This window comes from Symphodus melops, assembly GCF_947650265.1.
Source record: "Symphodus melops genome assembly, chromosome: 14".
NCBI classification, from domain to species: Eukaryota; Metazoa; Chordata; class Actinopteri; order Labriformes; family Labridae; genus Symphodus; species Symphodus melops.
The window spans coordinates 15,655,410-15,667,936 of record NC_136704.1 but is presented as its reverse complement, the minus strand read 5'-3'; the positions used below and the strand labels follow the sequence as shown (position 1 = coordinate 15,667,936).

General features: G+C 39.4%; 1 protein-coding gene across 4 annotated transcripts in view; it reads right to left on the bottom strand.

Moving 5' to 3' along the window:
* eya1 (EYA transcriptional coactivator and phosphatase 1) overlaps positions 1-8,572 on the bottom strand; it is a 59,578-nt gene extending 51,006 nt beyond the window's left edge. For 3 of the 4 annotated variants that reach the window (XM_079361152.1, XM_079361143.1, XM_079361144.1), the window contains exon 1: positions 3,598-3,665. The gene's annotated coding sequence lies outside the window, so the exon portion shown is untranslated. Of the gene's footprint in view, positions 1-3,597; positions 3,672-8,379 lie in introns of those variants that run through there. The other variant, XM_079361145.1, reaches the window with a different exon arrangement.
* Positions 8,573-12,527: the final 3,955 nt, after the last annotated feature.

The following is a 12,527-nucleotide window of genomic DNA, read 5'->3' as shown; positions in this document are numbered from 1 at the left end:
GAGGTCTGACAGGAGGATCACATATGTAGCAACAGCCAGACTGCAGCTGTGGGGTATTTCCACTGTCCATAAGCACCTATCCATTAGTGGGCTTCAAGCAACCTGTCAAACTGTTACTGCACATTTATTAACACTTAGATGTGACAATTCTTCAGCAGACAAAAGGCCTGCAGATGTTCTACGTAACATCTCCCGTTTCTTCACTTGCACAAACAGATGAAGTAGTTAAAAAAAAACTGAGCAATGAAAGTTAAAGGAAAACGTCACTTTTTTCTGATTGGTACTGTAGGTGTCACAGCCGCTGTATGTAAACATCTAATCGTTCCTGATATTCTTGAAGGAATCAAGCAGCGGATTACAGTAATTGAAAGTCCATACTGTGACAGAAATAACTGTTCTCACACAGGGGCTAGACCCTCTGGTGCCTTTTGCTGTCTGTTGGCGAGAACTAAATATATTTTCTGCATTCTGAATGGCATTCCTCTCGAACGCATACGTGCCAGGAGTTAACAGTGTGAGAATAAATAACTTTCTCAGCCAAGCCTTGAGACCTGTCAAAGATGGATACATATCTGTGTTATTTATTAGTTTGTTTGTGTAAAGCGATATCAAGTATATAAGCAGGTGTAAAGAAACGTTCATGTCATTATCATAATTTTGTCTTTTATCGGTTTACATTAGTAGTGAGTCCGATAATCTTGCCTTCATACATATTGACAGAGTAATGACCCTTTTGGCAGGAGCAGCAGGGCCTAATTTTTAAGGATCAAAACACTGAGCCAGAATTATGTCACTCTGACCACCTGTTCCTCTGAAAAACGTCACTGGCCTTAAGTAGTTCCGGCACGCATCCAAAATGTGAACTTCTGAACCGGAGTGCTTACTTTCTCATTTGTGTAGAAGCAGGAGGCGGCGGCGTGTACTGTAGCAACAGCCACTCTAATTTCGTGGTGGTAGAGGAAGGGTTTACATAAGGGATGTGCTGCTCTGTGCCTGTCACTCAACCCGCCACTGATTGGCAAACTCAAGACTGAGGTTGATGCTGTTTCATGTCACCTAAAGGCTAATGAGAGATTAAACATCAGCAGCAGAAATACTAAATATTGTTCCAGTAGTTGAGAAAACGGGAGTTCACATTTGCTTCTGTGGAAATCACCCAGGGAACATTTCCTTTATGGAGTGAGTGGAAATAGCGCTCATAACTAAAAACTTTTTTCTTTCTTGTTTTATAGAAAGCATCTGTGCAGATTAGAAAAAAAAACAACATGAATAACACATGTGATGAGTGTTCTAACCAATGCACACTTACAATATCTACCAAAGATAGCAGAGGCAATCATCTCAGGAAAGACAGACTTCATGTATTAATAATTGCCCGTGCATTAGTTTTGACAGAAGGTCACAAATATAATAGCTGAGCTCAACAGAGCTAATCCTCCCTCTGCCTGGGGAAAACACTCAACATTCTGCTGCTAACGCTGTCTTTCTACAGGACCAGCTTCCACTGCAGGTGTAGCAGTACAGTATATTTCTTTTGGATTTGGAGGAGCTCTAAAATAGCTGTGCAAGCATTTGTGGGCCACACACAGCTGTTAGTGGTGTGGAGCTGCTTACATCATCAGAGTTTATGCCAATTAGCTTTTCTCTCTATTTGAGGCCGCTCGTCATGAATTAATGACGCACATAAAAATAGAAGGCCGTGGAAGAAGGCCGTAGCTGTGGCCTCACTCCGATTGGTAATAAAAGGCCTGACAGTTTATGTTTTGTTGAAAGATACGACCAATATCAGATTATCAATAAATATAAGAACACAGTTGACCCTTTAAAACAGTGTGTGTTTAAAATACTTGTGAAGACGTAGAAAGAGACAGTACATGATCCTGTTCAATTAAACAGACTCACTGAGGAAACCAGCCCCGCAGTGGTGCATTATGGGGGAGCAGGCAGACCCCCCCTAAACTGTGGCGTCCTTGATGAGGACCCTCGATCCACTCACACTAAAGCCAATGTGCTGACAGTGAGGATCAGGGTGATCAGAGTTATTCCAAGGGTCCTGCCACTCAGCCACTGAGTCTGACCTGTACAAGAGCATGATAAGCCACAGACACAGAGCGGCGGTCTCCACTCTGTAAACGACGAGCGAACCTGAAGTAATGTTTCAATCTGTGGGCGACAACAGGCAGGAGGGCAGGCAGGCAGAAGAGGGCACTGTTTTTCTTCACTTTTACACACTGTGAAGGCCAATGACTAAAGTATTATTAATATCTGATCAACATACAGAACCTCTGGCTGATTTTTAAAGGATTTTCTTTCTGTCTTTTGTATTTTCTTTTTGTTGACTTAAATCACTTAGATATATTCACCTTTATTCCAGTACTGTTGTTTATGTGGTTACTGCTGGCTGTACTAAAAATGATGTTCCTAAACCTTGATCCCGATATTTACATGGATTAAAAAATGCTGTCAGTAAAACAAAGAAATCTTGGGTTTCAGTCACTTATTACCTGAAACTTCTCCAATTTAGTTTTAACATCAGAGACAGATCTCTCCCATGATTAAATATTACATTCAAACATCATAGCACACCCACTGCCTGACTCTGTGTACGTCAGCCTGTGCTTCAATAGTGAAGAGAAGTAGCCACATACCGCGCTCCATTTGCTCCATGTGTTAAGGTGTCTATCATGTGTGAAACAAGCCATTTTTCTTCAGCCGTGCCTTTTTGACTCGGGTGACATCATGCTTTAGAGAGTGGGGTCTACCGGTGGGGAACTTTCTCCCCGCTCTTACTTTTATACACCTTCACAAGAACAGCAGCCTTTCACACCGAGTTCAGCAGGAAGAGGTAGTAAAAAGAAATGGCCGAGACCTACAGTATTTCATAATTAATGGGTAGCGGTGAGGGGAGAACGGTCCACACTGACGTAAAAAGATCAACAACGCGTAAATGTGATCATTCATTCTTCAGAAAATAACAGAAGGGAAACCTTGTGCCATTTGTTATTCCTTTCACGAGTACAAAATATAGCAAGTTTGAAATAAGCATCAGGCCTTTTTTTTTTTCTCTGATTGCTCTGCTTTATTTGGAAGTCCTACAGAGCTGCTACTCTGCTTGCTTATATGATTTAATTTGTTACTGAGGTGGTCCCAAGCTCATTCAGGGTCACCACCTGCAAGCAGTACTGTAAATTACTTGGTGGGCCTAATTGTCCATGTCCTCTGTATTACTATAAACCACTAGTGCTGTGCTAACTCTATTGTCAGGTACTTAATCAAGGCCACCAGATTTATTTCCCTGCACTAACTCTGGGGACAACCACAAGCACAGGCCTGAGTAATTGGATCATATTTTGCATCTAAAATTAACCACCTCGTCTTAGTGAGATCCAGCGTTTGGAAATGATAACAATAATCAGATCAACCAATACCATATGAGGCGTTGCCTTTCATTCTGGGAGTTGCATAATAAGCCCAGATGTTGCTCGGACTGACCTCACCTGGGGGGGTATGGTGCCATTATGCCAATCAAACGCTGAAACACTTGATCAGTCACAGGCCTAAAGCAGAGCGGAGGAACTCAATTATTTAGACTCTTACCTCACACGTACACAGCAGCCGCCGCCGCCGCTGCCGCAGGAATTAAGGTTAGCCCAGTCCTTTGACGCATAGACCTAATGAAGGAAGGGACAAAGGAGAGAAAGGAATGACTACAGTTTAACTTACAGTATGACAGGGGCATTGTTACAAACATACCGAGGAGTAAATGTTTCAGGAACTACATCAAAGAACAAGTTTTGCATTTTTCATAATTTGTCAGAAAAATCCCAAGTGTTTACAGAGACTTAGAAAAACTACACACAAACTAGACAAGAGCCACAGAGTAAGTGCATAAAGGTTGTTACTCCTCTGTTCATGTCAAAATGTGTCAAAACTGGTTCCGTAAAACCATCCTTCTCTTTACATTTCACCACTTCAGCACATTTTCCCTCCCAAACCGAACCGGAAAAACGCATCAGGAAACGAACTGAGCTCGATGAAACAGTGGACATGTTGACAATGCAACAATAAAACTAACACACGTTCTGTTAGTATGTTTGGATAGATGTTGTGAAGGAACAACCGCAACACTTTCACATCATTGATGAGCTGTATAGCTGGCACACGTTTAACAATCAGCAACGTCGTTTAAAAACGTTTGACGTCCCTTTTTTTTTTTTTTTCTTCATTCAGCGGCTGCACATTGCACCCTGTAATATAACTCCTTTTTGTCATTGTGAAAAGAGTGAGAGCAGTGAGCATGCGGAGGGAATGTGGTCTGTGTTGGGATGTCAGAAGCATAATGGCCAGCTGAGTCATAGGTTATAAAAAGCTGTCATTAGGGATTTCTGTCCTCAGCAGCTCATCACACAGAGCTGTGAATTATTTATTACGCTGGAAACTCAAGTGCCCCGTTACTCAAGAGCAGCCTGGTTTCCTGCACTTCCCTTTCCTCGGGCTTGTTTAATAAAAGCATTTACTTGCTGTAATTAAAGTCCTTGAGAGGATACCATATATAAATAGGGCTTGATTTCATTAATGTAACTGCAGTAGTGACTTTTTTAAGTGGATATAACAAATGATACCCTCAGAGTGTTAGCAACTAATGAGAGGCTTTATACAATGGAAGTGTACAATCAAAGTGTTTGTATGATTAGGATGGACCTTGTATTTACTTTGCTCGCAGTCCAAACGAGCGGTGAATGAACACTCCCATTGCATTTATACATTTCTCTGATCAGGCTGCATTTTTTTAAAAGGGAAAAAAAAATCCTAGTGGAAAGAATTTGAACCCGTTAAAAATGATTTGTAGCATGCATGACATCATGCCGACTACACAGGTGACACTTAAAAAAAAAAAAAAAAACTAAAGAGATACACCAAATCAGTTTCACTTCACTTTCTCTCCTCTCCTCATTTTTTTGATTACAAAGTCAATGCAAATCAGCTCCGGCATTTTTCCCCAGTCTGTTTTCTTCTCAGTATATGAAAATGGTTAAAAATCCCATGGGTCAGTGAAAATGATCCCTCCACTCCAGTCGCCTGCTCTAAGTCAGCCAAAACATTCCAGACTTCAAAAAGGCGGCTTTGCCTACCAGGGCCATTCAGTGTCCCAACCTCCATGGCCCGGGAGGACTTGGTTATTTGGATAAATTAATTTTTGGAGTCTGCCTGAGTTGCAAAAACAACCTCCTGCCTGACAGCAAATTAGTCTAACTGAAAAACCTTAAATGCATAAGGTAAAGGAAACAACACCTTTTTTTTTTCTTTGCAAAGAAAATTGGTTTCTGTTTATTACCTGCTCAGCTTGGTTTATGGCTTGATTTATATTTCGAAATGTTATAAAGAGAATAAAAAATATCGCTGAATACATCTGTAAACCTATCTGCTGGCAGGTGAAGAGTTTCAATAGGCAACATCAGCACACAGGCTGTAAAACACACAGGCTGTGTAGAATACACAGCTGACAGGCTGTGCCCCATAAAACAGACTTAAGTTAAAGTTTAACAACTGTCAGTGGTACGGAGAAAAAAAAATACTCAAACTGAAATCTGTTGAAGATTCAGGTCTTTCTGAAAAAAACAACTTTAAAGCACACACTGTGAAAATTGGGGAGAAAAATGGTTACGGAGGGAGAATTATGCAAACAGATGAAGACAATCTAGGATTAATGGTCCGCAACATTTTCAGGCACTCAAAGAGCTGTCCAAGGACACCATAGGGGAGACTGCATGGCCCCAGTAATTGGAGGAGCATGTAACTTCAAAAGTGAGGAGAACAGACCGGAGAAGTTCCCTCTGAAGTCAAGTCTTAAAGAAAACGTGAAGCACATGTACAGTATAGAAGGCAATCGGCTACATGTGTGAATGAAAATTGTTCTGTTCATTGCTGCAGACATGATACACTGCAGTATCCCCGCTGTGCTACCACACTTTTTAAAAGCCAAGTGAATTCAGACTTTGGCTCTTAAGGTCACAGCTGTTCCAGCTCGGGTCAGAGATTGAAAATATGAAAAGCAGCATAAAGAAAGAAAAAAAAAAAAAAAACTGGGTCAAAACAAAACAAGACATTCCAAAATGCCAATAAAGACGTCTATAAAAATATATCATTCAAAGGATGTGACATCACCCAAAGAAAAACAACAAGCCTTCAAATGAAATAACCGTAAGTCACATTGAATGTGTCATTTATAAGCTTATAGATTTGGACTATGTTCCCCTTCTTTCATAAAATGGATGATGTTTCTTCAGGGCAATCCAAGTACAGGGGAGGAAAAAAATGGGGCCTTGATAACAGTTTCATTGCAATATCAGAGGAAAACTATATACTGTAAGTAGTCATTCATAAATGATTAGCTGATTAATCAGTTAATGGTTAAAAAGGAGATATTTTTTCATTCAACAATACAAAAAAACTAAAGGTCTTTAAACGTTGGTTTTTAAACATAAGAACTGTGCAATTGCCATTTTGGCCGTTGTTAAAATGTGTGTGTGTGTGTGGGGGGGGGGGTTGATCAATGGGGAAAAAATCCTTGCATTAATCTGCAATGACATCAATCCTCATAGCAACCGTAATGAGAAATACTATTTTAAATCAAGCAGGGAAAAGACTCACTTTGTAAAAATGTCTGTTTTTAGACTGATGGCTAAACCTTTTCAAACACACAGTTTGGCTTACATATCTGCAAAGACTGCAAAGTGTTGTTTAACCCTGAAACTTACTTTAAATATATGGAGACTGCATGAGATAGATGAAGAAAGCAACGAGTGTGCCCTATTCAGTATTTTAAACTACAAGTGCCAATATATTTACAGTAATTCACACATCCAAAAAAAAGTTCTAAAAAAGTCGCTGACATTTTTGTGATGAACTGCATCTGTTAAACCCACTGTAGAGGATTCATTTTCACGCCAACCTCACTGGAAATATGAAGGAACATTTCTGTGTGAACAAGTGGTGAGTTGTGAACGCAGCAAGAAATATTCAGGAGATTTCACCCAAAAGAAGCTGCCATTTCATGGTTATCCTTTTTAAGTCATGTCCTGCCTCCTGAGATCCCACCCGCCCCATCTCATTGGACATTGGAAAGTCTCCTGTGGTGCATGTGTGAACAGAACGTCCATAATATTGCGGAGCATCTTGTCCTAAAATCTTCAACTCGCCAATCCCGAGCAGTGACGTCACGATAAAGCTGCACCAGGTGCATCGATTCGGCAGCTTCTTGATTTGACATGTAGACAGAGAAGCGTTTCTAATTACAAACTTTTTTGTGTAAGGAAAAAATTTTAATATAGAACAAACAACATTCACCATTGATCTGCTGTTTCTTAGTGCTGCACTGCTACATGGCCTCCTTCTGCAACCTAGACTGTAATCATGATGGCATAACTTTGACATAACCTACACTTCTGTCTTGATGATGTGCTTCAGCTATACATCATGAAAATGAGTCCAAGGCAGGAGAAAATGAAGACAAACTGGATTATATTGGAATGGGAAAAGCAGAGGGGAACACAATCTTTCCAAGGTCTTTTGGTCTGAGGGAAGAACACCATGCATGCTTGAGTCAATCCAACATACACCAACAGGAGAAAATGTCCATTTTTAACCTGTTATCCATCACTGTCAAGTGTGGTGCACAGTGAAAGAGGAAGCAATTATACAGAAAAATGACTGCAGCCTGAGGCAGAATGAATGAGAGTAAAACCCAGGTACAACTGATGTTAACTTAAGCCAAATGATATGTTGATAAATGTTCTGTATGCATCTCCTACAACCTGCTGGACCTCCTATTTTTGGGAGTGAAACCTGTTAATCTTGCCATATGCTACTGAGGGGAAATAGGAGACAACATATGCAATGAAATGCTGTACAATGCAGGTGCACTCATAGGCTTGTTTTAATAAAGGAATAATGTGGAATTGTAAATATGCTAATGTAATTCACAGCTTGCCCCCCAAGAAAATTCTGCTTTACTCGACACACTTTAAATGTAAATAAAGCCACCTTAAAAGATTAATAATAATTTACAAAAATAATTTTACAACTAAATTGTATTTGGGTTCATGTTAAATGTATGTCTGAATTTAACCATTTTCAATGTATTCTGCGGATGGATACATGGTCTATGAACAATGCGTCAGACACAGCTACTACAAGAGCAATGATTTATAGTCCCTCTACTACTGTCTCCGCCCATTGTGGAAACTAAAACACGCTGTCAAACTTCAGGTCTTCAGCTCTTAAACTGAATTGAAGACTAATAGGTAGGTAGGCAAATTCGAATAAAGCAAACAATTATACATAATGTGAGTACACACGTGTCATTAGTTGCAACCTTACTGTATCACAGCTGTCACCACATGCAACAAGTCTCCTTGTCCATGGATTTCACGTCTTCCAACCCTTCAGCGAGCGACTGCTGCTTTTTCTGTCCACGCCTGCAGGAAATGTGTCCCTGAAAGAAGATACATGGGCATGAAAAGCGCTTCAATTGCCGACTTGGAATCCGAAGTTATCGGCGCTGCGGAGTCGGAAGGTTCCAGTGAATTGACAAGCTAGATGCGCATGCATGTGTGCGCGCGCTGCCCTCTGGTATCAACAGTGTGAGGCACGAGACAAACTTTACTCGCTCTTGTGGTCCACTGTTATCGTTAACAGTTCATGCATTGTCTTACATTTTATATATATATATATATATCAGATAGTTTAGTAGAAAATATAGTTTTTAAGACATTAGGCTAAACGGGGTATTTATTATTTAGCAATATTTTATTTGATAAACCTCCCGATACACCTTACAAGGGTGCTGAGTGTTTTTTTGGGGGGGTCCTAGATCATAGTAGATTTCATCTTTCTATATTTCTGTGGATATGAACTACAGCGCCACCTATAGGCACATCTACAGCCATGAAAGTTGTTAAATGAGCTTCTTTCTGAGGATTGACTCAGAAGCTATCTCTGAAAATATTAGATGTTAAAGGCTTACTTGAGCAAAGATTAGTGAAGATTAAGTACTGAGAGTCCAGAGATGCAATTTGGTAAAAATAGCATTATAATGCAGGGATTATATATACATTTTCCAATATTAATATATTTATATTATAATTATATTATATTTGAAGCACATTGTAATTCTAGCTTTGGCATAACAGCTGAATGAATGCAGCATCCATACTTGGGTGAATGGCCTCCATAATAATGCAATTGTCATTCTACTCATTTGATAATATCAGCTCATTGGACTGGATGATTGGATGGACAGCCCTTAACAGCCTTCAGCAATACATCACAAGACAATTCTGATGATTTGTTGCATCAATTGACTGTTCTTGTAATCTCATTTAGGTTGGAAAATGCACTCATCCAAAGGTTCCAGTGGAGGCCTTCAATTCCACACAGTAGCCCACACACCTTCAGATAAAGGGGTTCAAGTGGATGCAAAGCGCCACATATCCTTGAGAGCGTTTTTTAATTTCTTGGTGCTCCATCTGTTGAAATGATAAAGTGCAGCCATAATGGAGTGCAACAAGATTAAATTAATCAAGTTTGTCCATTACACCGCCGCAGGCTCTTCACAGATGATTGCAATTTTCTCTGTCAGGCCCATTATTGTGAGATCTGTTTAGTGGGTTGATGCAATTAAAATGGACTTAATGTAAATTTAACAATACAAATAACACTTCTGTCTGTGTATGTTTGAGAGGGGAGCGGCTGGAGGGTCCTGAAGTGCAACCGTAAACACCCACTGTAACCATTTTTAACTTCAAACAAACCAGGGTGCTATTTGATTAGTGAGGACGCTGTGATCAATAACTATGTTTCATGTTTTCATGTTCTCTGGGATGTCAAAGGATCTGGTTGCACAGACCACCCTTGTCTGGACACGGGCAGAAAGGAACACAACACCTTCCACAAGCGTATCATGATGTCCATAGATCATTTGAACCTGAAGAAGTGGGGGGGGGGGTTAATGGAGTCGCTCTGATGAAAGCATATAAAGTGCACGCCTTTACTCGTATGTGTGAATCTCACGGTTCACTACGGTAGGTGAGGCAGACTTGAGAGAATTTTTTTATTAATTTTTCCCAGAGCTGATCTAATATTTTACTGATTGGTTGCTTCCTCCCGCTGGATCAGGTCACTGCCAAGGGACAAAGCCTACAGGATGTGTGCTTAACAGGAGGAGATCTCGGCCTAGCACCACAAAGCTCCAAACGCCACTTAAACACGGGAACGGCGGAACTGTCACGCTAAAAATGTCAGATGCTTTTTATTCTCAGCACCTCTATAATTTTTGATTTATGCCACACAGTAAAATATAACAATGCACCAATGCTTCCCTATGCACGAGGATACTCCTACACTCTAAGGGAACAGGTTTTTGGTTGTACCTCTGCTGGGAGATGCATTTTTCGTAGTTCTTGAAACTCAGAGCAACATCTGTTTTAGGTGATTTCCCTGGATTTGAGGCGGCTGAGCTTTAGGTTATTGTGACTAAATGAAGAATTACCATAGCCAATCAGACAATGCACTTTATTACATTATATGCTACATTTCACATTGAGGTCAGGTGTTTTGTATTAGTTTCCTATCACATTACAAGCAAAGTGAAATAACCTACACCTGGAGAAATGTGCATATTTTTCATACACAAAAGGAAAGAAGCAATGGTTATTTATTATTATTTTCTTTTTCTTCTTCTTCACCCGTCTTTTTATAATGGTACAATAAGATTCATAATACCTGTGTGCCGCCCAGGTAACCCAAGGAGGTATGCACAGTGTGTTTTGGAGGCACCTTTCACACAAGGTGCATTCCAGTGGTCATACAGGCCAACAACAAGTCAATCAATCACATCCTGTACTCCAGTAATCTAGTATGTGTCACCCTATCTCTTTTGTTTGCCACAGGGACAGACGAGTTAGGAGAACAAGAAGGCGACAAACATCACAACAAAATGCTTTTTAAACAGCTGAGGACACAGAAAACAATATGAAGTCCCTCTCAAATATCCGATTATACGATGTTTTCTTTGGTTTCATATGAAATGATCTGCTACAACCACACACAATTAACAAGTGAACAACATTTTTTGTAAGATTTTAACTTGATGTGTGCCGATAAAGACGCATCCTAAAAAATGAAGGAATTAAGCGATATAGCGGCAAAAGAAAGTTGGTCCCTCAGTTCAATCTGTAATCTTTAATTTTTATATTTTTTCCAGATTAAAAAAATAAATGTTATTTTTGTGTCCCGCAACTCGCTACAATTATGATATTTTCTGTTTTAAATTGTTCTTTCTTACATTTTAGACGGTGTGGTTTACTTTTGAAGATTGCTAAGATTGCTCCTTTAATAAGGGGGCTTTTAAAATATTTAGCAACCCTGCAAAACTTGACATTAAAAAGATAATATCATAATATTGTGGTATACTGTACATTAATGTATTTTTAGCTTTTTAGTGTATATCTAGAGGTATGTTTTTAATGATAGACTTAAAATACTAATCAACCATAAAACAAATCTGTCCATTAATAACCAGTTGCCATTTTGTCAATATGTTTGACTTTCTAGACATTCTGCCCAAATATAATAAGAACAGAACATCTTAGATTAATTACCCTTATGGTATAAGGCCCTGAGGGGATGGCTCTCCCATTGCCAAATCAAATAGCCCTGCAGGTATGAAAAACCCTGAAAAATGCAGTTCAATCTGTCCTCTATCAGTGGTTATTTTGGAGAGGAAGTATGGCCAATTTTTGAGAGGAGCGCAGAATAATGAGCCGTCCACTTCAAAAATGTTTAATATAAACATACAAGCACCAGAACCAAATGCCAAATTCTCCCACAAAAGCGCTTATGAAGGCCTCATCCAGTAACATAGAGTATGGGAAATGTTTTGAGCTGGAGAATGGCTCTAAAACTGCCCAGTACAATTGTTCAGCATGTGTGGATCTTTTCTTCATACAGCATGTCATGAAAAAACTGGTGAGTGCAAGACCTCTCCTTTAAATGAGTCAGGGTCTTCTCAACTTTGTCAAAGTGTGCAGAGTTTTTTTCATGTAAGACTTTTTCACCATTGCAGGAAGAATATTACTATTTGAAAACAAGTTACCTTTGTGGGTTTGTAACATAAAATATCATTTTGAGGAAGTAATGTGTGTGAGGATAAAAAAAAGAGAGAAATTCCAAAGTGGGGTAACTTTATTGGTTTTTCTAGAATGTAATGTAATTTGACAGATGTGCCATCTGCAACTAACTTAAATCTCACTCTTTTTCATGGTACTGACACCATTTCTGCCAGGTTTGCCTTACATATCTGTGGTTTTATATGATAAAACAATAACTGGTAGATGTTCAGACAAAGTTACTTCTTTAAAAAAAAAAAAAAAAAACATTATACATATAAATGTAGTTCTGACCGCGTTGTTATTTTCTCTTTAAAAGCATTTATGTGTCACTCACAGGTCTTATCATGGCACTTTTAC